Source organism: Ovis canadensis, chromosome 5 (genome assembly GCF_042477335.2).
Source record: "Ovis canadensis isolate MfBH-ARS-UI-01 breed Bighorn chromosome 5, ARS-UI_OviCan_v2, whole genome shotgun sequence".
In the NCBI taxonomy this organism is placed as follows: domain Eukaryota; kingdom Metazoa; phylum Chordata; class Mammalia; order Artiodactyla; family Bovidae; genus Ovis; species Ovis canadensis.
In genome coordinates this window covers 120,321,607-120,345,847 of record NC_091249.1, presented here as the reverse complement: position 1 = coordinate 120,345,847, position 24,241 = coordinate 120,321,607, and the positions used below count along the sequence as shown (strand labels likewise).

Below are 24,241 nucleotides of genomic sequence, written 5' to 3'. Positions count from 1 at the left end.
CCACATACAGTCAGCATCCCACATACAGTCAGCATCCCACACACACATTCAGCACCCTACACACACAGCGTCCCACACATACAGTCAGCACCCTACACACACAGTCAGCACCCCACACAGTCAGCACCCCACACACACAGTCAGCACCCCACATACAGTCAGCACCCCACATACAGTCAGCATCCCACACAGTCAGCACCCTACACACACAGTCAGCACCCCACACATACAGTCAGCACCCCACATACAGTCAGCATCCCACACAGTCAGCACCCTATACACACATTCAGCACCCTACACACACAGCGTCCCACACATACAGTCAGCACCCTACACACACAGTCAGCACCCTACACACACAGTCAGCGTCCCACACATACAGTCAGCACCCTACACACACAGTCAGCACCCCACACATACAGTCAGCACCCCACACACACAGTCAGCACCCCACACATACAGTCAGCACCCCACACACACAGTCAGCACCCCTCATACAGTCAGCACCCCACACACACAGTCAGCACCCCACACATACAGTCATCATCCCACACACACAGTCAGCACCCTACACACACATTCAGCACCCTACACACACAGTCAGCGTCCCACACATACAGTCAGCACCCTACACACACAGTCAGCACCCCACACATACAGTCAGCACCCCACACACACAGTCAGCACCCCACACATATAGTCAGCACCCCACACACACAGTCAGCACCCCTCATACAGTCAGCACCCTACACACACAGTCAGCACCCCACACATACAGTCAGCACCCCACATACAGTCAGCATCCCACACACAGTCAGCACCCTATACACACATTCAGCACCCTACACACACAGCGTCCCACACATACAGTCAGCACCCCACACACACAGTCAGCACCCCACATACAGTCAGCACCCCACATACAGTCAGCATCCCACACATACAGTCAGCACCCTACACACACAGTCAGCACCCCACACATACAGTCAGCACCCCACATACAGTCAGCATCCCACACACAGTCAGCACCCTATACACACATTCAGCACCCTACACACACAGCGTCCCACACATACAGTCAGCACCCTACACACACAGTCAGCATCCCACATACAGTCAGCATCCCACACATACAGTCAGCATCCCACACATACAGTCAGCACCCTACACACACAGTCAGCACCCCACACATACAGTCAGCACCCCACATACAGTCAGCATCCCACACACAGTCAGCACCCTATACACACATTCAGCACCCTACACACACAGCGTCCCACACATACAGTCAGCACCCTACACACAGTCAGCACCCCACACATACAGTCAGCACCCCACACATACAGTCAGCACCCCACACATAGTCAGCACCCCACATACAGTCAGCACCCTACACACTATAGTCAACATCCCACACACTATAGTCAGCACCCTACACACAGTCAGCATCCCACACACACAGTCAGCATCCCACACATACAGTCAGCACCCCACACACACAGTCAGCACCCCACATACAGTCAGCACCCCACATACAGTCAGCATCCCACACACACAGTCAGCACCCCACATACAGTCAGCACCCCACATACAGTCAGCATCCCACACATACAGTCAGCACCCTACACACACAGTCAGCATCCCACACATACAGTCAGCACCCCACATACAGTCAGCCTCCCACATACAGTCAGCATCCCACACACACAGTCAGCACCCTACACACACATTCAGCACCCTACACACACAGCGTCCCACACATACAGTCAGCACCCTACACACACAGTCAGCACCCCACACATACAGTCAGCACCCCACACATACAGTCAGCACCCCACACATAGTCAGCACCCCACATACAGTCAGCATCCCACACACACAGTCAGCACCCTACACACTGTGGTCAGCGTCCCACACAACACCTGTGACATTACAGCCACCAAACAAGTGACTACCAAATGGATGAAATTCCAAGGTGAATTATGACTTCCTCTGATTTAAGGCTTTAACAAGCATGGTAGCATTAAATGATAAAATCAATACTCGGTATTGATTAAAATGGTATTTAAGTATGAAACTTTTAATCATGACTTCTCTCTGAAACTGCTTTCAGTAGAGTATCTTCAGTCTAACCTTCAGCATTATAGTAAACAGCATTACTTATCGATTTCCCAGAAACAAAACCGTAGTGAACGTGTGCCCAAGTGTAGACATTACGTATGTCCTCCAATTCCACCGGAAACACAGACTTCAAATTTACTGGACAATTCATGTAACTTAAAATTTGTTCAGCTTCTCGATCAGCAAAGGAACTTGAGAGCTGTCTCGAATTCCATATTCTAGTCTCTCACTGTGATAAAGAAACATGACTTCCAAAGACCTAAGAACACGAAAGACAATTATTCAACTGGGACTTCGTATCTGACATTGAGAAGTGGCAAACATCTCACTTAAGGAAGTTAGTGAAAGTACCCGTTTGTTACTTATGCATCAGCCTCATAACTCAAGTCTTTTCTATAATCTTTATTGTTCAATAAAAATTCAATATTATTCAATGAAAAAGTCATATTTTCCACTTGAAATAGTTTGGGTTAAAAATAAGTAACAGCTTTCAGGGTAGTAGCTCTAAATGGAATATTTCCTTGTTCAAACAAACCCATGAATAAAACTTAGATTCCTTGTGTTACTTCAAAGGTATCCTTATCCTTCTCAGAGCCCAGCAAAGGTTTCTACAGACAAGTGAAAGTGTGTAATAATTACTCTCTAGTTCACCTTAATCATCCCCACCAACGTGGTCAACTGCACAGGCTACCATCTCTAACTCATGCTCATAACCAAACCCAGTTCCTGACCCCTGAACGTGCTTCCCTTTGTGAGAGGACTAGGCTGACACGGGAGAGAGGCCCAGGGTGCAAAAGAGACACACTCATTCTCGGGGCCGTGCAGGTGCCACTCTGCAGCTGCGTGACCCTAGAAGTGAGCACCGACGTACACTGTGTGTCCCGGGCTCTCTCTCACCTCACCCTAGTCCTGGCCCTGCTTCTCTTTCTAAGCTTTCCTTCTCCTACGTCTCTAATCACGAATGTCCCGATTCTGATAAACCAAAATCTAATTCTGACAAACCAAATATCTAAAATTAGGCAATGAATTCAGATTTCATTTTATATTCATGTAAAACCATGTTTTCAAAGAAAACTTCTTGTTCATGACATGATGTCAGGTGAAAAATAGATTAGGTAGGGATAATATATATACAATATATTATTATACAATATAATAATATATAATAAGGGCCTAAGTCTTAAAGAAAGTCAGTTGCAGGCTTCCCTGGTGGCTCAATGGTTAAGAACCCACCTGCCAATGCAGAAGACACAGGTTCAATCCCTGGTCCAAGAAGATCCAGTACCCCAGGGAGCAACTAACCCCGAGCTTCACAACTATTGGGCCTGTGCTCTCGAGCCCAGAAGCTGAAGCCAGAGCCCGCGCTGCAACTACTGAGCCTGTGTGCTCCAGAGCCCACGCTTCACACCAAGAGAAGCCACCGCAAGGAGAAGTCCAAGCAACGCAATGAAGAGTAGCCCCCACTCGCCACAGTGAGAAAAGCCCACACAGCAACCAAGACCCAGCACAGCTAGAAGCAAATAAATATATTTCTTAAAAAACGAAAACTGCACGTGTATGAGATCGACCTGCTTTGTCCTCACTTCCAAGGAAATGGCAACCCACTCCAGTGTTCTTGCCTGGAGAATCCCAGGGACGGGGGAGCCTGGTGGGCTGCCGTCTATGGGGTCGCACAGAGTCGGACATGACTGAAGCGACTTAGCAGCACTGGGCTTGGTTGTGTCCAGTTCTTTGCAGCCCAATGGAATGCAGCCCGCCAGGCTCCTCCGTCCATGGAATTTCCCAGGGAAGAATACCGGAGCAGGCTCTCATCTCCTCCAGGGGATCTGCCCGACCCGGGGGTTGCACCCGCGTTTCTTGTGTTTCCTGCACTGGCAGGCTTATTCTCTCCACTAGCGCCACCTAGGAAGCCCCCTTTCTTTGGGCAGCAGCGTTTCACAGTTTTCTTCTGCTTAACTACCCTACTCGGTTGTCAATCTCTGTAGTCTGGGTGGCACTAATCATTCCCGCTCTTAAGTTCCTGGAATAGGTGCAGGGGGACCAGGCATCCAGGTCTGGACCATCAGCATATTCCGCGCCCCAAGCAGTAGTTCAGGGATGATAATGTGACCCAACTGGACCGATAAGACTCAGTCGAAAAATGCTATAGGAACTAGCTGGAAAGACAACTTTCAGCAGAGACTGTGAAACTAAAAGAACACAGCAAGTTCCTACTTGACAGTGAGCCAACCCAAGAAGCAACTGAGAACACTCTGTCTCTAGATTCAGTCACCTTTAGTTCAGCGAGTTCAGACGCAGCTGCCGGAATTCGGAGTTACTGCGGGGAAACAATTCTCTCTGCATTTCTCAAGTCCCTGCTCGGAGTCTCCTAAGGAAAAGATACGACAGGGATACCTGCGTAACAGACAGAAATGGGCAGAGTAACTCCCTAAAGATAGGGACCCCCACGAGCTTTAGAGAAATAAAGTCCTTCTCTTCCCTTCCCTGGTAGACATTCACTCACATTCTTCTTGACACATTCCTTCTGCTACATTGTAGTTTTCACTCATACTGACCAATGTTCTAGGTTACTAAATCTAAAGACACTTTCCCCCTCCTCAGATCCGCTCAGTGAGTAATCTCTCTCCCTCTGCAGGGTGTTCTCAGCCCCACCAGAGTTTCACACTTAGTAACATCAGGCAATAAGCTACTTCTGGTGGCTCGGTCACGAAGTCGTGTCTGACTCTCGCGACCCCGTGGACAGAGGAGCCTGGCAGGCTAAGGTCCATGGGATTCTTCAGGCCAGAAAACTGGAGTGGGTTGCCATTTCCTTCTCCTGCATTGTAGGCAGATTCTTTACCAACTGAACTACAAGGCTTACTTATTATTTTATTCAAGAAATATTTGCTGGGAGGCTTCTAAGCTGTATGTCATGCATTTTTCTATACACACATACACACACACACACAAAACAGAGGGGTACCCCTCTAATATAGGGTAAGAAGTGACTGATCCGTAATCAGCAAAACATCTAGCAAACTCACAGCTCTTGAAAATCAGACTGCTTGCCTACTACGAATGGAACAGGAGGACACTTAGTAAAAATGCCAGGATGTTGGTATATTGCCTACTATGCCGCAGTCTTCAGTAAGGCCCTTCAAAAAGGCGGCACACTTTGAGTCAAGCCTTAATAAAAGGAAACCCTTTTCAGTCTTTCACTGCAAACGCAAGACGGCTGATAATCCTGCAATTTACAGTGCTGAAAATCAAATATCCCTAAACTAAAATTTGTGTTTTTAACCACACAAAATAAAAGGTGGGGAAACCCTGGAGCTCCAGGCCCCTCCACAAGCATCCTAGCAAAAGATATATCAACGCCCTGGGAGCAGGGACAAATGAGTTGCGCACTGTTACTTCCAAGAAGTTGCTCAGAGTGGCCTAGAGATGGAGGCCAAGACGAAGGTTCAGAAGCTACGGCTTGCTTGATTTCAAATCCCTGACTACTGACACACTGAACTGGGAAACTCTTTGTTGTGGGAGGCTGTTCTTTGCATGGCAGGATGTTTATCAGTGCCCTGGGGCACTACCTCTCCACGCCAGCAGCACCTGCCTACTTACCCCTCAACAGGGCCCCTACTGTGACAATAATAATGTCTGCAGACAGCGCCAAAGGTCCCTGGAGGGTAAAAAAAGAAAAAAAAAAAAAAAGCCGCCTGTTGGAGACCCACTCACCAGCTTAGGGTGGCAAAGTTTAGAGACATTCAGGCAACAGTTTGATCCAAAGACCAGGGTTTGGGCTTTGGGAACCTGGGAGAAGTTGATCAAATACAAATAAATCAGAAACTTACTAAGTTCATAAGAAAGCTGTACTGCCAAAGAAACTCCCAACAAAGCTGTTACTGCCCAACCCTCAAAATGCCTCCCTGGACTCCAGCCTCTCAACAGCAAAACGGCTCCTGAGGCCACACAGCCCCCAGCAAGGACATTCTTCTCAACACCCATCTTGGCCGTGACCAGGAGGAAACACGACAACGACCTTCCTCGGGGGAGAGAATGGACAGACACAGTGCTAACCAAAAACCTGATTCCATTGCCAAGGCGAAAAGTTCGTGCCACCCTTGACCGATGAAACATGTACACAGCGCGAACTGGAAAATCTCCGTGGGCTTCTTCCCCTTTTTCTCTTCTCCGATTCAGAGTTTTAATTGCCCTTAGATTCTTCTTCTTCTATCACCGAACGCTGGCTTTATTATAATCAGCTATATTTATGACTGAACCCTAAATTCCTTGACCCTAAGGCTGTCTTTTCAAACAGAATTGAGAGCAATCAGCCAGTGATCCTAGACTTAGGCAGTAATTAAACAAGTCTTTGGGCTGTCCTCCTCTGCTGGGCTCAAGTGGTAGATGGATTGGAAGCTGCAAGTGAAACACTGGGTCTCGTTAGCGGAGGGCATTTTTCAAGGGTTTCTATGTAAGGGAGGACACAGAGGCAGGCTGGGAAGGTTGCGGTGAAAGCCTTTTCATCACGCTGGGCTAGCATCCACTCCCTCTCCCCACGGTCACAGGACCGTCCTCCTGCCTCAGGGGACCTCCCACCCGGACTCTCCGTCTACCCGGCTCCCACCATGGGACTGACCACGCTTCCTAGTCTCAGCTGTGGTAGTTCATACCTGATTCAGACCTGGGTTATCATCATATGCTGACTGCCCAGACCACAGGATCAAGGATGAAAAAATGACCCAATTCCTTCAATGAAATGCAATCCCAGAGCCTTTGCTAAAATTACGAGTAGGAAAAGGGCTGTCTAGGCTGGGCTTGCTAACCTGAAACAGTGTTAAGCCAACAGGGAGCACCACAAGGAAAAACTCTCCCTGAAAGCATATCTAACAAGAGAGAGCCACCGAGGTGGCTGAGGCCATCGTTTGAGCCCCTCAGCCATCCACACCTGAGGAGACTACACCCCTCTTGCTCCCAGTGCCCCGAGATACTGTGAATGGGGTTTTGGTCTCATGCAACTGAAAGATATTAAAAAATCTAATATCAGTTACCAGTTATCAGACAAAAGTGGTGTTAATTTTCAAACCAAAAACAAAACAAACAACCTGAAGCGATATGAATTAAACTCAGTTCAGTCACTCAGTCATGCCCGACTCTTTGCGACCCCGTGGACTGCAGCACGCCAGGCCTCCCTGTCCATCACCAACTCCCGGAGTCCACCCAAACTCATGACCAGTGAGTCGGTGATGCCATCCAACCATCTCCTCCTCTATCGTCCCCTTCTCCTGCCTTCAATCATTCCCAGCATCAGGGTCTTTTCAAATGAGTCAGTTCTTGGCATCAGGTGGCCAAAGTATTGGAGCTTCAGCATCAGTCCTTCCAATGAATATTCAGGACTGATTTCCTTTAGGATGGACTGGATCTGTTGCTATCCAAGAATCAGAATTACTTGCCTGAATTCACACACCTAATCGCTGGCAGCACAGATCCAACCCTGAGTGGGTCCAGCTCCAATGCTCTTTGCACGACATCTATTCTTCCTCAAGAAAACAGTGTGAAAACTCCTCTGTGCTTTAAAATACCCTGTAGCCAAAAAGTAAGACCTTACCTGAAGTGAATATAGCATTTGCTAAACAACCAAAAAAGGAAGAATCCCACAACTTCCTGCTTTCTGTCCCATTCCTGTAACAACTTGCCTCCTGAATAACACAGAACATTTCTGCATTGTTTTTATAATGTAAGCTACTGTAAGGACGTGTAATAGCAAGTGTCTCTAAGCAAAGCCACGTCAATCTTAGGGTAAATCAGATCCAAAATAATGATAGAACATCAGAACCTTAGAAAAAGGCCGTCACCACAGACAAGCGACTATTCTGTTATGATTAATTGTGAAACTCAGGACACCCAAACCATCTTATAAGTAAGAATACTATTATTTATGTTAGTATTTTAAGATATTTGTCAGAATGATATTAACTTGTAAAAAGGAGCAGCTACTTAAGAGTCAAATCTCTTTCAATATTATTGTTGAGTGTGAGAGAGCAGGGAAATGGGATAGAATTTATGAATATAAGACCCCTGACATTTTCAAAAAATCTAAAAGCTATGGGAATTTTTGATGGAGCCTGAACATTAGATAAGGACGTTTCGCAAGCCAACTTCTGTTTCCCTAGATGCACACTGACTCGCATCCAGTCACTGGACCCACCGTTCCATTTTAAACAGACTGAAGCATGCCAATTCTCTGGCTTTCATCTACCACTCTCTTATGCCTCTACTTCTCCTTCACTTCTAGCAGTTGCTTCCCTTTTCAATAATTTTTTTTTTACAAAGCAGCAACATTTTATCACTTGACAAAAGTTATTATACAGGATAACTTCAAACTGAGAACACAGTCAAGGTGACATGTGGACACTGGGCAGCTGAGTGGGGTCATGAATATCTCAGGATCTCACTTCCAATAAGAGGAAATTATTTCAGTAACACTTCAGATATTTCAACATGAACTTTGAGTCACTCCCAAGTGGATGAAATTGCTGCTAAATCCAGGACTGCTAATGGTTCACTATATTTTTACGTTTATCCTTTATATGAAAGACCTAAATTCAAATCCCAGGTATCACTTTATTGGAAAATCTCCTTGGATATGACCTAAGATTGGTTCCAGATCACAAAATGAAAATACAAGTTATCCAATCTACAAGGTTGTGATGAAAATCAAAACAAATGCATAGAAAAGTCTAATGTTTTCAGCAAGTACTAAAGAAATGCCAATGCCCCTTGCTCATAACAATATCTAAATCCATGCGATGTACCCAAAAACTTTTACAGACGGAAACTGCTTCTTACTTTGAGGTTAAAATGTTGAGGAGGGGATAAAGGGTTACGCATAAAAATAAGAAGACAATATATATGTGGGTGCGTGCATACTCAGTTGCTTCAGTCGTGTCCAACTCTGCGTAGCGCTATGGACTGCAGCCCACCAGACGGGCTCCTCGGGCCATGGACAAGGCAGGAGTCCTCCAGGCAAGAATAACAGGTGGGCTGCCACTTCCTCTTCCAGGGGATCTTCCCGACCCAGAGATCAAACTCGTGTCTCCTGCATCACCTGCACTGCAGGCAGACTCTTTACCCACTGAGCTGCCTGGGAAGCCCATATACATACATACATATATACATGTATGTGACTATTGGTAAGAGAAAGAATCAGTCTCCTGCTTTGTAAAAAGCTATATTATATTTAAGTCTAGATGAAAAGTCTTATACTTTGTCCAACATAATCCTTTATAAATAATCAAGATAATATTTATCAAGTTATTTGTCATTAAAAATTACCTGAGATGACTGCATTGCTCTGTTCCCTTAATTCCTCTCCTACTACCAACTTATTCAATATCTAGAAAGCAAAGAGGCTTCACAAAGTGATGGTACTTGGAACATATGAATTTGGAACAAATTCACGATGGACTAAAAAAAAAATACAACAGTGACTGGGTCAGAATCATTAGAAATTCCACCAGACACCACAAACTCTACACTAAAACAAACAAAAAGATAATGCTTCACGTGTTTCTTTTGCTCCTACCAAAGCAAAATTTTCAATCCTCAATGAAAGTTAAAATGATGACTAATCTGTATAAGAATGTATATGGAAAGCATGTGATTCTGAAGCAAATATCATTCAAGAGAAAGTCAGAATACTGTATAAACACTCTCATGAAGTAATCGTGTGGCTGCTAGGGCGGCTACCGACGCATCTGTTGCCAAAACTGAATACTGGTAGAAGAGTCAAATGCATTTTTGTTCGCAGAATGTGAAATTAACAAAAAGCCCGAACGCCTGACGGGAAAAGCTCGGGAAACCCTCCCAAGCTGAAGACATTCAGAGAGCAGAAGGGACACAAACTCCTGAGTGTCCGACTGCTGTCAAATATCACCAGAAACAGCAGCAAGCAGCAAGCACTACAGGGACCGAGGACGAACTCTTCAGCTTCGTGACAGTGCAGCTAGCTTTGCAATCAAGCCAGAAACACTCTTCTGGTCGACAAACCCACAGACAAGAAAAGCCAAGTAGAAGAAACTTCATATGTACACTAACAACGTAATGTAAAGACATCCAGCCTTCATTTTAGAAGCAAAAAAAAAAAAACTGTTTAACAACTTTGAGGACTGGAGTTCTGTTTACAGAATTATTAAGGGTCTGAAGGGATCACCTGAACTTTTCAATTAAATCTGACTGCATTTTATGAAGGTAATTTTATCCTAGGTCCGCAAAGATTTCAAGAAATACCACTTGCTAATGCCAAGGGTCTAATGACTATAATTTTTCTAAATCTTTACTTCAACTTATATATTATATATACTACTTCTATGTACACAGGATGAACTATTTAAGAGCAATTTCATTCACAAAATGTAATTTTTAAAAAATTTTTTCTGATTGAGCGAATGTAATGAACATCATTTATACTAAACACCTAGAATATAAATATTCTACTATTAAGAGTTTCCCCTTTTCCTAAAACCATTTGTCCCACTCTGGAAATACATTTTCTGTAAGTAAAATAAGTTATACTGGAAAACTAATTTCAATTTTTCTATAGTAATATTATTTACTATAAAGACCATGGTGCTATTAGTCAAATATTTTTAAACGTTCATCATCAGTTACTCTTAAAAATGTAAGGCTCTTCAGTATCAATTACATAAAATTAGTAATCTCTTCTTCTGTAGCATTATAAGACTGATATGAAAAAGTGAAGAGTATTCATTTCAGGAAAAGGCAGAAATAACTTGGGCCTCAATGATATACTATAAGGTGTGTCTCAAGTATTCTTTACTAATAACAGCTACTCAGCTTTTTTTAATGACCCACTTTCCTCGGGAAGAGTGGATTCAAGTTCACCCCCACAGCGGTGTCATTCTCAGTCACAGATGGAATTTCAGAGGGCACAGCAGCAAACTTCCTGTTAGAATGTGTCCCGCATGCACCTGTCTTGTACTGAGGTGGGGGGGAACACTGAGAATCCCTGACTTAAAGCACAAAATCTTTGTTTTCCTGCTGATGAGACAGTAAGGACTATTTAGTTCAAATCTTATCTCTACTCAATTCAGGGTTTGTCACAACACCCTAAAACTACAGGACGGTCTGTGTATTTAATTATAATTGCATTCTTTAAGAATCAAAATCCCACACTTTGAACACACATTTTGAAACGGGGATGCCTGTAAATACTGCTCCCTAAAATGCAATCCTATAGGAGACCGGAGGAGACATTTCTGTAGGAGACAGAAAACACTCAATTAAGAGTTTTGTGTATTATTACATTTGAAAACAGGGTTTTAAACAGATTAAGTAAATGTAGCTTAAAGCGGTGGGCTGTATTAGTTAGAGATTAAAGAAGGTGACATTTAGTTTTTCTGCACCACTTTTAGGTAAATATTTGTGGTTGAAAGGAATGTAGGGAAACCATCCAAAAACAGATGATAACAATATGAAAGAAAAATAATCCAGGAATTCAGACGGACTAGACATGTTTCGAGGTAAAAATCATTTAAGGTCAATTTCTGATTATCACTACTGAGATAAAATAAGCCAACAACTATTACAAAAAAAAAAAAAAAACCCAGCTAATCTGAGATACTTCTATTATTTGGTTGGTACAAATGTAAATGTCTTTCAATTTCAGTCAATTTAATGTACATTATTTTAATTTCCAAAGTCTAAAACTTATGGACTTTTAGGATGGCAGAATAAACACAGCAACACCTGAAGAGCTAAAATAAAAACTACCGTGAAAGGGACTGAGTGTAACAGCTGAGTGCTCCCTGAATGCAGGCATCTTACCTCGACTGTTGCATTTCTTCTTCATAACAACCTTACGGGGCAATTTTATTAACACCATCCCCTTTTTACAGATGAAGAAACTATGATTTACAACAAGGACTTACTGTACAGTACATGGAACCTGTTCACTGTTATGCCACAGCCTGGATGGAAGGGGAGTTTGGGGGAGAATAGATACATGTGTATACATGGCTGAGTTCCTTCAGGTTCACTGGAAATTATCACAACACTGTTGATCAGCTATATCTCAATACAGAACTAAAAAGTTTTTAAAAAGTAAAAAAAAAAGAAACTATGGTTTAAAGAGATTTTTAAAAACTTGCTCAAGATCCCACAAAAGAAAATCCTCATTTCTGACTGAAACCCAGATTATCTGGCTCCATAATAAAAAGAATTTTCTTTTCACTATACCCTGCGATCTCACAAGAAACACATACATTGAACTTTACAGCCTTTTAATCAAAACCTTCTGAAGGAGGAGGCAATATTAAGCTTATAGTGAGCAGTGGTACCTTATAAGGCTAAAAATTAGTCATTGTTTGATAAGCATAAATTAAAACTTAGGAAATAATTCCAAGTTATGCATGACATTAAATTTTTAAAAGCTGAACATGAAGTATCTCTCCAAAATAGAAAAATCCAAAAGTTTCTGTAGACAGGCAGTAAGGAAACGTCATCTTACTTAGACATTCCGAATTCCAAAGAAAAAAACTTGAAAGGCTTCATATTTTGTCAGTTATACAGCAGTCTCATATGGTTAACTAGGACTATGTTTATACTTAAGAAAAAAGAAAAAGTGGGTAATTGCCTGGGACTGATTCTTTTGTTCTGACTCTATTCTGTTCTCTATTGATTCTTTTCCATTTTTCCTCCAGATCTTGGAGCCCTCTTCTAATTTAGGCTAACTGAGTCTCAAGTTCAGGAACTCCTCCAAGTTCAGATGTACGTGCTGACACACTGCAATGAAGACCATAAAACTGCAAAGGTTGGTAGAGTGTTACAGAAGAAACAAGAGTTTCAGTTATTTTCAAAACATTAACTACCATGGAATTACTTTTCTTCTGTAGTTTTCTGAATTGATTTTAAAGCATTTAACTTTCATAATAAAAAAAAAAACAGTTGAAGGGAGATGGAAGGGAAAACTTGGAGCTTTGATTAAAAAACATCTCAATATTGTATTCTTTCCAAAGTTCCAGAACTATGACCTGCTTGTTCCCTTTTATTTCCCAATGGCATCGCATGAAAAATTAACCATACATAAGCATGCCTGGTGGTGCAGAGGTTAAAGCGTCTGCCTGCAGTGTGGGAGACCTGGGTTCGATCCCTGGGTGGGGAATATCCCCTGGGGAAGGCAATGTATTCTTGCCTACAGAATCCCATGGATGGAGGAGCTTAGCGGGCTACAGTCCATGGGTTGCAAAGAGTTGGACACGACTGAGCGACTTCACTTTCACTTTCACTTTCAAGCATGCCAACGTGCTCCAAATAGGAAAAGGAGTAGGTCAAGGCTGTGTATTTTCACCCTGCTTATTTAACTTACATGCAGAGTACATCATGAGAAACACTGGGCTGGAAGAAGCAAAAGCTGGAATCAAGATTGCCGGGAGAAATATCAATAACCTCAGATATGCAGATGACACCACCCTTATGGCAGAAAGTGAAGAGGAACTAAAAAGCCTCTTGAAGAAAGTCAAACAGGAGAGTGAAAAAGTTGGCTTAAAGCTCAACATTCAGAAAACTAAGATCATGGCATCTGGTCCGATCACTTCATGGGAAATAGATGGGGAAACAGTGGAAACAGTGTCAGACTTTATTTTGGGGGGCTCCAAAATCACTGCAGATGGTGATTGCAGCCATGAAATTAAAAGACACTTACTCCTTGGAAGGAAAGTTATGACCAACCTAGATAGCATATTCAAAAGCAGAGACATTACTTTGCCAACAAAGGTCCATCTAGTCAAGGCTATGGTTTTTCCTGTGGTCATGTATGGATGTGAGAGTTGGATGGTGAAGAAGGCTGAGTGCCGAAGAATTGATGCTTTTGAACTGTGGTGTTGGAAAAGACTCTTGAGAGTCCCTTGGACTGCAAGGAGGTCCAACCAGTCCATCCTAAAGGAGATCAGTCCTGGGTGTTCATTGGAAGGACTGATGCTAAAGCTGAAACTCCAGTACTTTGGCCACCTCATGCAAAGAGTTGACTCACTGGAAAAGACTGATGCTGGGAGGGATTGGGGGCAGGAGGAGAAGGGGACAACAGAGGATGAGATGGCTGAATGGCATCACTAACTCGATGGACATGCGTTTGAGTGAACTCCAGGAGTTGGTGATGGACAGGGAGGCCTGGTGTGCTGCGATTCATGGGGTCGCAAGAGTTGGACACGACTAAGCAACTGAACTGAAGCATACCAAAGTCAAATGAGATATGGAAAAATAATGAGGCAATCCAAAGAGCTATACATTCTGACACACAGCTCAATTTCAATATTTAAGAATGAAATATTGTTAAGTATGAAAAACAGATTTGGGGCATACGAAAATTGAAATACTTTAGCCACCTGATGCGAACAGCCAAGTCACTGGAAAAGACCCTGATGCTGGGAAAGACTGAAGGCAAAAGGAGAAGAAGGTGGCAGAGGATGAGATGTGTAGTTAGCATCACCAATTCAATAATCACAAACTTTGGCAAACTCCAGGAGACAGTGAGGGACAGGGAAGCCTGGTGTGCTGCAGTCCATGGGGTCGCAAAGAGGGGTCAGGCACAACTTAGCAACTTAACAACAAAAAAAAAACTGAAAAGCAGGATTCACATACTTAAAGGGCAGGAATTTCCTAAGTATGGGAAAATTATAAATATATATACACATACATGAACTTATACCCATTTCTTATTTTTTATCATAAATTGAATTTTTGTATTAAAATATTTATCAACACCATGAAATAACACACCAGATAGCTTTGAGTCCTACCAAAATTAACTTCAATCTCTCTAAATTACTTTTTTCCATGGAAAAGTTATATTAAAAAAGTTCATGTTTGTAAGGTTTCTTTTTCCACTACAAAAACATTCTTCTTCCAAAACAACATATATAAGGTTGATTCAATTATGTTACCAAAACAGTGCATAATTGATAGTCCCTTCAACTCATCTCTAAAACATGCTCATTTAAAAATCAAGTACAAAAGTATAATCTATTAACACAAGTCCAATTTCAAAACAAAACTTTTATTTGTATAACAAGTTCATTAGATTTCCTTTTTTTTCTGATTACCAAAACACAATTAACTTAAGGCTTTGATTTACAAAGATGATGACTGCTTTATAACAGCCTCATGGAATTCAATTCCTATGGTTGTTATAAACACTATTTCCATCTACAAACGGAAATAAGCACTTTACAATATTTTGGTATAATACATATTTATTCTAGTTTTCAAAGTTGATCATTTCAGTTCTTCTGTTCCTTAGTATATACCATGTAACAGCTGTTCCTATTATTGTTGTGTAGGTGGTGAGTATTCACCAGCAACTGAACTTGCCTGTATTGTTTGAAATTTTTCAACGTGAAATACTGGAGGGGGGAAAAAGGCAAATGTGAAATGTTCACAGACCAGAGTTATAGGTACATTAACAGCTGAAGATGAAATGAAAAGGGCAGGTCTACCAAAAGCCTGACTTATTTCAACTACTGACATCAAACTTTGAAATAGTGCAGAAGCTGCATTAACCCGACCCCAAATAATCTAACATGGTATATATTTAATGAAGAGAAACAGATCTGCAAAGGTCTTTCATGGCAGAAACTGGAAAAAGGTTTCCAAGTATGCCTATGTACTCCCTTTGAAAACAGTTCTCTTGGCTCAAGAGAACTAGCAGAAAAGAGACACAGATGACCAAACACACACTGAGTCTTCCTTTGCATTGACTGACAAAACGCTTGGCTCTTCACGTGTGTGTTTTCCTAGAGCCCACATAGGTGGATACAGCAGGACTACAACACTGCTGTCCAAGAACTACACTTTGCAAAATTAAAGTCCCCAGTCCGTAGTTGAAACATACTTTCTAGTCTTTAATCACTGAAATAGTTTTGGTCTATTCTTACTGATTTTTCTATTATACTTTTTACATCGCTGACTCCATTTGACAATTTAGTATTTTAAAACATCTGGAGAAAGAGAAAAAAAATAGCACCACACCTTTAGAGTAACTTATGTCAAACTGATAATGGGGCCGCTACGAGTATATATACAGTGGCTTACGAATTTAAAAGATTAAGGCTTTTCAACCCTAAGGCAAACGAAAATAAAAGTGCCAGCCTTATGAAATTAATACACGGTGGGCTGCACTGCACTGCCTATCAAAATCATAAATGCACAAAAGTAAAATGCGATGGCTTCACAGTTAATTTGTGCAAAATGTAGCACGCTACCAACACCAACCCAGGTAGCGTGTTTCGGAAGGTGGATCCTGAATGTGGGAGGCAAGCATAGAGCTGGCCCCGAGGTGCCTCCAGACACCTCCCCAGCCCTAAACGGCAAGGAGGGAGCAGACCCGCCGGAGTCAGCCTCACGCCTCGTCCGCCTCCCGAGGGTCACTGCGGGCCGCAGCGGGAGGGGCGTGGACGCTGGGGGGTCAGGGGTGACAGGGGCGAGCTGGGGGCGGGCGGAGCGGCTCCGAGAGGCCGCGGCGCCAGGACGGGCCGAGGGCTCCGCGGAGACCAGCGGGTGCGGGCGCGATGGGCGGCGCCCGCGCTGCCCCGGCACCGCCCCGCAGCCCGCAGCCCGCAGCCCCCGCACCCGGCGAGCGGGCGGGGCCGCCGGCCCGCCTCACCCCGCCGCCTCAGCCCCGCGGCGCCGGCACGCGCCCCCTCAGCGTCCAGTCGCGGGCGGTGAGGAGCGCGGGCCTCGCCCAGCCAGGCGGGCGGCCGGCCCGAGCCCCGAGCAGGGGCGCGCTGCCGCGGGCGCGGGACGCCGCGGAGACCCCGGCGCCGGGAGCGGGAGGCGGCGGCGGCGGCTGAGGGCGGGGACGGAGCCCCGGGCGCCCCTCGGCGGGCGCGGAGCGTGGCCCCGGCTCTCGGCCGGCCTCCCCCGCTCTCCACCCCACCTCCCCGCGTTGCCCTGGGCAACAGCGCCCGCCGCGGGCGGCGCGGAACTCACCTACCTAGAACCTGACAAGCGGGAGCCCCTCGGACGCGGGAGCCCGTCGCCACCCCGCGTCACGGGGCCGCCCCAGCCAATGGGTGCCGCCGTCACGGGCCCTCGCGGCCAATCCGGCGGCGCTCCGGTCTCCGGGCGCCCGAGAGCTGCCGGCCAATGGGCGCCGGCAGGGGGCGGGCGCTGCCGTCCGACCCCGGCCCTCCCCCACCAGCTCCCGGGGGGCGGGGCGCGGCCCGGGCTCCAGGCCCGCCGGGCGGGCTGCGGGCGGCGGCCGGCGGCGTCACAGGAAGCCTGGGGAGGCTCGCTCGCCCGCGGCCGGGAAGCGGCCGGGCCGGGGGTGATAAGCCGGGGCCGCCTGGAAGGGCCTGCCCGACGGCTCAGCGGCCGGGAGGGAATTCAGGGCGTAGGGGCGGGGGCGTGACTAAAACGCCAAGGGCCCCCGCAGGCGACGCCGGGCACTGAAGTCGGCTTTGGGGGCGCGGACCCTCCACCCGGAGTGCGCGCGCGCCACTCCTTCTCTTCGTGTATCTTGCATGCAGCTCTTGTAGCCTTCAACTGGCTTTCGGCTGGAATTGCCACAAAGACGGGAGCTCCTCATTTCTGTAATTCCCAGTACCTGAGACCCTCGTAAAAAGGCAAGACACGAGGTGCTATAGTTGTGATCAGTTCAGTCAGTTCAGCTCAATTCAGTGGCTCAGTCATGTCCGACTCTTTGCGACCCGATGGACTGCAGCACACCAGGCCGCCCTGTTCATCACCAACTCCCGGAATTCACTCAAACTCACGTCCATCGAGTGAGTGATGCCATCCAACCATCGCATCCTCTGTCATCCCCTTCTCCTCCTGCCTTCAAAATGAGTCAGCTCTTTGCATCAGGTGGCTAAAGTTTTGGAGTTTCAGCTTTAGCAGCAGTCCTTCCAATGAACATTCAGGACTGATCTCCTTTAGGATGGACAGGTTGGATCCCCTTGCAGTCCAAGGGACTCACAAGAGTCTTCTCTAGCACCACAGTTCAAAAACATAAAGTCCCCGGTGCTCAGCTTTCTTGATAGTCCAACTCTCACATCCATACATGACCACTGGAAAAACCGCAGCCTTGATTAGACGGACCTTTGTTGGCAAAGTAATGTCTCTGCTTTTAAATATACTCTCTAGGCTGGTCATAGCTTTTCTTCAAAAGAGCAAGCATCTTTTAATTTCGTGGCTGCAATCACCACCTGCAGTGATTTTGGAGCCAAAAAAAAAATAAAGTCAGCCACTATTTCCACTGTTTCCCCATCTATTTGCTATGCAGTGATGGGACCAGATGCCATGATCTTCATTTTCTGAATGTTGAGCTTTAAGTCAACTTTTTCACTCTCCTCTTTCACTTTCATCAAGAAGCTGTTTAGTTCTTCACCTTCTACTCTCACCGTGGTATTATCTGCATATCTGAGGTTATTGACATTTCTCCTGACAATCTTGATTCCAATTTGTGCTTCATCCAGCCCATAATTTCCCATGATGTACTCCACATAAATAAGCAGGGTGACAGTACACAGCCTTGACGGACTCCTTTCCCGATTTGGAACCAGTCTGTTGTTCCATGTCCAGTTCTAACTGTTGCTTCTTGACCTGCATACAGATTTCTCAGGAGGCAGGTCAGGTGGTCTGGTATTCCCATCTCTTGAAGAATTTTCCACAGTTTGTTGTGATCCACACAGTCAAAGGCTTAAGCATCGTCAATAAAGCAGAAGTGGATGTTTTTCTGGAACTCTCTTGCTTTTTCCATTATCCAGCGGATGTTGGCAATTTGATCTCTAGTTCCTCTGCCTTTTCTAAATACAGTTTGAACATCTGAAATTTCACCATTCATGTACTGTTGAGGCCTGGCCTGGAGAATTTTGACCATTACTTTGCTAGCATGTGAGATGAGTGCAATTGTGCAATAGTTTGAGCATTCTTTGGTGTTGCTTTTCCTTGGGATTGGAATGAAAACTGACCTTTTCCAGTCCTGTGGCCACTACTGAGTTTTCCAAATTTGCTGGCATATTGAGTGCAGCACTTTCACAGCATCATCTTTTAGGATTTGAAATAGCTCAACTGGAATTCCATCACCTCCCCTAGCTTTGTTTGTAGTGATACTTCGTAAAGCCCGCTTGACTTAGCATTCCAGGATGTCTGGCTCTAGGTGAGTGATCATACCATCGTGATTATCTGAGTCGTAAAGACCTTTTTTGTATAGTTCTTCTGTGTATTCTTGCCACCTCTTCTTAATATCTTCTGCTTCTGTTGGGTCCATACCATTTCTGTCCTTTATTGAGCCGATCTTTGCATGAAATGTCCCCTTGGTATCTCATTTTCTTGAAGAGATCTCTCATCTTTCCCATTGTATTTTTTCCCTCTATTTCTTTGCATTGATCACTGAGGAAGGCTTTCTTATCTCTTCTTGCTATTCTTTGGAGCTCTGCATTCAGATAGGTATATCTTTCCTTTTCTCCTTTGCCTTTTGCTTCTCTTCTTTTCACAGCTATTTTTAAGGCCTCCTTAGACAACCATTTTGCCTTTTTGCATTTCTTTTTCTTGGGGATGGTGCTGATCCCTGTCTCCTATGCAATGTACAATGTAACCTCCGTCAATAGTTCATCAGGCAGTCTATCAGATCTAGTCCTTTAAATCTATTTCTCACTTCCACTGTATAATCATAAGGGATTTGACTTAGATCATACCTGAATGGTCTTGTGGTTTTCCCTATTTTTTTCAATTTAAGCCTGAATTTGGCAATAAGGAGTTCATGATCTGAACCACAGTCAGCTCCCGGTCTTGTTTTTGCTGATTGTATAGAGCTTCTCCAAAAATCACTGCAGATGGTGACTGCAGCCATGAAATTAAAAGACTCTCACTCCTTGGAAGAAAAGTTATGACCAAGCTAGATAGCATATTCAAAAGCAGAGACATTACTTTGCCAACTAAGGTCCATCTAGTCAAGGCTATTGTTTTTCCAGTAGTCATGTATGGATGTGAGAGTTGGACTGTGAAGGAAGCTGATCGCCGAAGAACTGATGCGTTTGAACTGTGGTGTTGGAGAAGAGTCTTGGGAGTCCCTTGGACTGCAAGGAGATCCAACCCGTCCATTCTGAAGATCAGCCCTGGGATTTCTTTGGAAGGAATGATGCTAAAGCTGAAACTCCAGTACTTTGGCCACCTCCTGCGAAGAGGTGACTCATTGGAAAAGACTCTGATGCTCATAGGGATTGGGGGCAGGAGGAGAAGGGGAAGGCAGAGGATGAGATGGCTGGATGGCATCACTGACTCGATGGATGTGAATCTGAGTGAACTCCAGGAGTTGGTGTTGGACAGGGAGGCCTGGCGCGCTGCGATTCATGGGGTCACACAGAATCGGACACGACTGAGTGACTGAACTGAACTGAACTGATAGAACTTCTCCATCTTTGGCTGCAAAGAATATAATCTGTCTGATTTCAGCACTGATCATCTGGTGATGTCCCTGTATACAGTCTTGTATTGTATTGTTAGACGAGGGTGTTTGCTATGACCAGTGCATTCTCTTGACAAAACTCTATTAGCCTTTGCCCTGCTTCATTCTATACTCCAAGGCCAAATTTGCCCTTACTCCAGGTATTTCTTAACTTCCTACTTTTACATTCCAGTCCCCCCTGTAATGAAAATGAGATCTTTTTTGGGTGTTAGATCTCGAAGGTCTTCATAGAACCGTTCACCTTCAGCTTCTTCAGCACACTGGTCAGGGCACAGACTTGGATTTCTGTGAGAGTGAGTGTGATGGGTGCTGTCAAAAGCGTACAGCAGTTCTGTGAGCAGTTCCATGTTGTAAGTTCTCACCTCTTCTAGAATCTAGAATGAAGGAAGAACGGAGCTGGTTTGCTCCGCCTCTGAGGCACCGTTCCCCCAAAGAACTTAGTGGAAGATGAGTAATTGGAGCTGAGCAAAGACACCTGGGTGATCTGCAACTGTGTGAGAGGTGTTATTAGTCACTGTTCCAGGGTGTGTTTCTGTAACCGACTCTTTAAAGCATTGTATAGTACACTGCATTGGCTGAACCACATTCTTTTTCTGGAGCAAATTTTAAGGTCAACCCAAACTCCACCTCCCCCTCCAAAATTTGTGTATTACGTGAGAACTAGAGAACAGTGAATAATTAATTCATAGTTGATCACTTCTAAATAGTTCCTTATTTTACTGTAATGAACAGCCCTATACATAGAAAAACAAATTTTAAGACTTTACATGTATACTCTGTTAAAAAACCAAAATGTGCTGTGAAGACCAAAAAAAAATTTTTTTTCTATTGTCTTTTGGGGGTTTTGTTTATTTGTATTTTTTCAAAACTAAAAGAGCTTTTATTCTTAAGTTATTCTGTATTTGAGAAAGGTTAAGCAAAATTGCGAAGGTTAGACATAATCAATTAGAATCAACATGTAAAGACAGAAACTTTTAAAAAGTTGCTTGATTTACGCTACTGAAGCTAGAAGGTATTTCCCTTCTTAGAGTATTTGCCTTAGAAAATTGGTAATTGTTGCATGCTTTTTCATCACTTTGAAATGTATACAAATTATTTTGAAGACTGGATAGATCTTAGTCATTTTGTTTTGTTAGCTTTATATCCCAAAAATGTCTTTATTAAGGACCTGGGACCTCTCTCTTTGAAATGCAAATATCAAGAAAAATAGTGCCAATGAATGGGTAAAGATATTGTGGTATACATATATATACAGGATAGAATATTATTCAGCCTAAAAAAAAAAATGAAATCTTGCCATTTCAACATCATGGACAGACCTCGAGGGCATTATGCTTAGTGAAATAAGTCAGACAGAGAAGTACAAGTGCCACGTAATCTCCCTTATATGCGGAGTTAAAAAGTAAAATAACTCGTAGATCACAGATGCAGAAAACAGAATGGGTGGTTGGCAGAGGCAAGGGGTGAGAGGTGGGTGCAATGTGAGAAAGTGGTCGAAAGGTACAAACCTCCAGATATAAAATGAATAATGGCGATGTAATAGACATCATGATGACTGCAGTTAATAACACTGTATTATATATTTGAAAGTTGCTAAAAAAAAAAGGAGATCTTAAAAAGTTCTCTTCATAAGAAAAAAATTGTGAATACATAATGGATGTTAACTACACTTATTGTGGTGATCACTTAAAAATACATGCAAATAAGGAACCACATTGTCCATCTCAAGCTAGTGTAATAGTACATGTCAGTTATACCTTGATTAAACAGATGGGAGAGAGAGCTAAGTCACCTCTCTCCCAGTTTCTGTGGGATGGTAGGAGCCAAAATTCTTGGGCAAATTTTCCCAAATTGCAAAACTACCTTCTGCCATAAAAATGAAACATTTGTTTTTCCTGTGAATAATACTTATTAGCTAACACTGATGGTCATCCAATTATGAAATAAAGGTAAGATGAATTATATGTGCCTTGTTATCAAGGCCTGTTACTTGATGACTAGCTATTGTTTAACTTGAAAACATAAGTAATAGGTTGTGTCTGCTGGGCTGTCTAAAAGGATGGCTGCTGTCTTTGCAGTCTCTTTGTGGATGGCCTGCACTGCCCATCACATTCTGGTCTAATGCTTATTCAATAAGAAAAGTGTTTTATTTCTCCACTACCTTTGTGGAGAGACTTTCTGGGTTGGGAGAACATTTTGTTTTTAACTATATTCTCCCCAAAATACCTATGCCCAAAATATTAAGACTATAAAGAAAGTAATTAGTTTCTAGTTTTTTATTTACTCTTGAAAATGATGTCACATTGGGTAATAACATCACCAAAACTAAAAATACATTTTAATATAGTCAGAAATAAGAAATTATTATTATTAAATTTATTATTAATAATAATAAAATTAATGTTTGGTGTGTATTTTGTAATGACTGTTCACTGCACAAACTAAAGATAGGTGAATAAACCTCTTAAAATAGAAAATTTTCTGTGAATATTAAATTCTGTGGTATGTGTCAAATCAATGTGAAAGAAATTGATGAAAGTTTATGTGTGAAATGGCTAGACAAAGGCAAAATACAACTTTGGTGATTACTTCACCAAGGCACATCTTCTCCGAGAAACTTAGAATGCCTCTCTCCTTATACAAAGAAAAATCTAAAGCTGGAAAGATGTGTTTGTCGAATTTGTGATTACGTATTTGCAGAGGGTAGCTTTAAGTAAAAGTCTGGTGTGAAAAATATAACTGTTTGCTATACACTGTGTCTTTGTGTGTGTGCGCGCGTGTGTGTGTGTGTGTTTTAAGGAACTCAGATCTCTGAAAAGATTAAGAATCTTTTAGTTCTGTAGTTTAGAATCTGTAGTTCTTCCACAGTTCTCAGTTCTCACCTGTTCACTCCAGCTTAAAAACTGCCTGCCGTGTGCCAAGCACTGTGCCAAGAAATGCAGTTTTGAATAAATGGACTTGAAATAAACGAATGTGGCAAAAATCTATGCTATATTTTTGAAACTCAAAAAAACAATTATAGGAAATCCATTTAAAATGTTCCTTCTGTTATAATTATCACTGTGCATTGCAACACATTTAGCAAACACTTTGTTTCACTTGATTGCTGTTCAAATTTCCTTACATCTTGTAAATGTAGGGAGATTACAGAAGAATAAAGGAAAATAATTTCCTGTCTTGATGATCTATGGGCTCCATAAAATACTAGACACCCACAAAGGGCCTGAAGGGATATGTATCTCAGTTGAAGTTGTTAGCATAAGACTTAAAGATGCATTTTCTGTCATTAAAATTTAGATCTATACCAGGCACTACAATGACTGTGGAAATGACACAGTCTTCCCTAGCTGTAGATAAATTTCTGCTGTGTAGTCCATTTTCCCAAGTACCAATTTTTTACGGTTCTAGTAACATGACTTACCTGAACAAATGAATACAATAACATTGATGTTGAACCTTTGGCAGTAAAAAATGATTTATAATTTTTTTCCTAACCCTATGTCGCCACTCCCCACTCCCATTTACCTGTGTAATCGTTTCTCACAATAGTCTTTAGGAGAAATTTTGGCCATGCGTCATCTTAGTTCAGTGGCCTCCACATCTATCCTTTCCTCTCTTCCCTAAATTTATATCTCCTCTTTTCTTCAGTTCACCAACTCCTTT

At 43.5% G+C, this 24,241-nt stretch overlaps 1 protein-coding gene across 2 annotated transcripts in view; it reads right to left on the bottom strand.

The window, feature by feature from the left end:
- FER (FER tyrosine kinase) overlaps positions 1–17,252 on the bottom strand; it is a 475,599-nt gene extending 458,347 nt beyond the window's left edge. For both annotated transcript variants that reach the window (XM_069592654.1, XM_069592657.1), the window contains exon 1: positions 17,105–17,252. The gene's annotated coding sequence lies outside the window, so the exon portion shown is untranslated. The remainder of the gene's footprint in view (positions 1–17,104) is intronic.
- Between the last annotated feature and the right edge of the window lie 6,989 nt (positions 17,253–24,241).